Source organism: Beta vulgaris, chromosome 1, assembly GCF_026745355.1.
Source record: "Beta vulgaris subsp. vulgaris cultivar EL10 chromosome 1, EL10.2, whole genome shotgun sequence".
NCBI lineage: Eukaryota > Viridiplantae > Streptophyta > Magnoliopsida > Caryophyllales > Amaranthaceae > Beta > Beta vulgaris.
Genome location: NC_079202.1, coordinates 18118571 through 18121932, shown reverse-complemented (window position 1 = coordinate 18121932; position 3362 = coordinate 18118571). Strand labels below are relative to the sequence as shown.

Genomic DNA, 3362 nt, shown 5'->3' with positions numbered 1-3362 from the left:
CAAATTTTTGGTTGTGCGATCTTCTTGCTATTATGCTACTGGTGTTGGTCACCTCAGGGTTAAAAGTTAAAATCCTTAAAGATATGAATCGCCCGACTTGTGGTAACGCAATTGATCTGTTTATTATAGCATGTTTTAGTTTAGGGCTTCTAGAAATAGAGCACCCTGTTTTATGATTAGAAGTTATTTTTTTAAATTGAGTTTTAAAATTTTTTTTTTGGGAGGAGCAAAATATTATAATGACGTCATATTCTTGTTTAGCAGCAGAAAAACCTAACGAATTCCGGTTAAAGGTGGCAAGATTAATGCTCGTATGATTCATAAGCTAAATTCACAAAAAAAAAAAAAATTTAAAGCAAGGGGTTAGCTGCCTGCTGCCAAAATTTCCTTTATGTATTTACAACATCTATAGAATTCAATATTTTAGTGCTTTTTTCATAGCTATCTTTCAATTCTAATGTTGGTAATGGCATGTGGTTTATGCAGAAACTACTTAAGAAACTAAGGTCCTAGCAGAAATATGGCAAAGCATCATCCTGATCTTATCATGTGTCGGAAACAACCAGTCATTGCAATTGGACGGTTGTATGAGAAATGTGATGGAAAATGTGTAAAAGGAAATAGGAATGACCATGTCACTTATGTTCTTAAGGGCGCGTTATATTAACCTGAACTTTATTGACTTAGGTTATTAGATTTTATGGAAGCATTTGCAAAAGTTAAAGCATAGTATTTTATGAAAATATTTGCATTGTTCAAAGCAACAGAAAAATTAATAAGAAGACGTTCAATAGGATGCACTAAGAAACTAACGGCTAAAAAGTGACCAAATAATCTCATCAACATCTAAAACACTATGACAATTGACATGTACCAAAATTACATCAAAAATTTTAGATACTCTAGAAAAAAGTTAAAAAACTATGTATATACATACATCGCTTGCTGTGAAATGCGAGTTCTATGCCTGTATGATAAATATCAATAGATGTCAAATCAAGACAAGAGAGCAATATACACAAATACTTCAAAAATAAATGAAAATAAAAATATAAACAAGTACATGATATTGAGAATTTAACCCATGAATTTATAATGTAATTTAATTTTTTATTTATGTAATTATTAAATGTAAGCAATTTATAAATTAACATATTCAAAATATAAACAAGAGAGCAATGCACATTTATAAACATGATCTTTTATAGTTTTGTTTGGGTACTTCATAATTTATGGAGTAAACATATTGCAAAATGTTACTTTGCTTGTGTCTATCTTCTAGAAGTTCTTAATTTTGCCAAACAATACTTTTAGAGATCTTAATTATGTCATGACAAATAATATTTGTTATACTTAGATCCAACTCGGATATTATAAGGATTACAATATATAACATAAAATTTCTCCGCCAATTCCTTCTAGTCGAGCCTCCCGATCCGTCATTATACCTCTAGAGATAGAAAGAATTGCAATCCCCATTTGACAAAAAAAAAAAAAGTGACGAATTTTTTTACTTCAAAAAATGAAATTGACCAACAAAACAATATCTGTTGAACTACCCATTAGTGAAGTTGGGTCGGAATGGTTTTGGGTCGGGTTGTATTGGGTCGGAATGATTTAGGTCGGATTGTATTGGGTCGGGTGATAACTGGGTTGAGTGACAACTGGGTTGGATCACAACTGGATTGGTGATAACTGGGTCGGCTACTAACTAGGTTGGGTCACAACTGAGATGGGCAATAACTTGGTTAGGTGATATATAATTGGGTGGGTTTACCTGGGTCATTAACGGGTGAATTTGGGTGCGGGTTAGTTTGAGGTCGGAAACAGGTTGGGTCTGGGTCGTTCTAGTGCAACTGGACACGGATCTAACTGGCTCAGCCCAGTTCAGGTTGGGTGACCAATTTTACGGGTTCAATGGGGCAAGGGTGGACGATGGGTCGGAATGGATAGACTTTTTAATCAACCACTCTCGGCTCGGAACAGGTTGGGTTTGAGTCCCATGCGGGTTCATACATGGGTCGGCCCAATTTTTGACACCTCTATAATTTACTCTCTCTCACCCAATTTAATCGCAACAATTTTGCATTTATATTTCACTTTTTTAAGAGGAAGATTGAAAGAGGGGGGTTTACATACATCACTTTGATTATATATTTATACCATATAAAGTTTTGTAATCTTTTCAATTTAGATTTTCATAACTTTAACCTTTAAGGAATTAACTGCTGACAAAAACTTAGGAATTTCTCTAATTGCTAATTGACAATATTACTCAAGAATAATAGTTACCTGTTGATGTATTGAAAGTATGAGCTTTGAGAGAAACTATTATGATTATATTGGAGGGAGGAACAATGTTTATCATCAGTGGCTAGAGTAGCTTGCTGGTTGAGATATGTCACAATTTTGCGTTACACGTAAGCATTCTTAGAGGATCTTTTTATGAAGCGAGAAAGTGACACGAGGGGTCAGCATGAATATTGTAAACAACCGCCACGATGGAGGAATGGGATCTAAGGTAGGTAGGTAGTTGCCAATTTCAATAGCCTTATTTATGAGAAAATAAATACTTCCTGCAAATTCTGTTTTGCGGGCCGGGTTCAGGATGGAATTTTTCGGATTATGTCACGTTGTAATCGGGCTAAGGCTATGTTCAGTTCACCTTATTTTTGCTTATTTCAGATCTAATCAGATCAGATCAGATCAGATCAGAAAAAATAAGTTCAGATCAGATTATGCTTATATTTATAAATCATTATATCTTTCATTACATATTAGTAAAAATTATAATAATTGAATATTAATAAAGTACTCATTGAGATGAATCAAACAAGACCCCACATGACTATATTTTTTCTTATATATTGAGAAATATCTAAAAGATAAGATCTTGTAATCAGATCAGATCAGATCAGATCAGATCAGAAAAAATAAGTTCAGATCAGATCAGATAAGTTCAGATCAGAAAATTTCAGGTGAACTAAACATAGCCTAAGTGTGTAACAGGCGGTCATTTCCGACCGGCTTACAAAAGATTAATATACTCCCTCCGTCCCAATTTATTTGCTACAAGCACTTTTTCACAAAGACCAAGGAGAGAGTGTGGACCATTGACATAAATGGAATTAACAAAAAAGCAAATAGGTAAATTGTGGGACCTATGTATTATATATGGAAACATTTACAAAATCAAGAAGGGAGTGATGGCAAATTTGTAAATAAAGTGTGGGACCTATGTACTATATATGGAAATATTTGCAAATGTAGCAAATAAATTGAGACACCCCTAAATGGCAAAATGTAGCAAATAAATTGGGACGAAGGGAGTATAGCGGAATTAGAGAATCTGGTCGAGCTGA

At 33.8% G+C, this 3362-nt stretch overlaps 1 long non-coding RNA gene across 1 annotated transcript; it reads right to left on the bottom strand.

Annotated features, from left to right (window-relative positions):
• Window positions 1–709: 709 nt before the first annotated feature.
• On the bottom strand, window positions 710–2359 carry LOC125491822 (uncharacterized). The gene is made up of 2 exons (XR_007268451.1): window positions 2293–2359; window positions 710–967 (listed from the first exon to the last, which is right to left on the bottom strand). It is a non-coding gene; the product is annotated as an uncharacterized LOC125491822 (long non-coding RNA).
• Between the last annotated feature and the right edge of the window lie 1003 nt (window positions 2360–3362).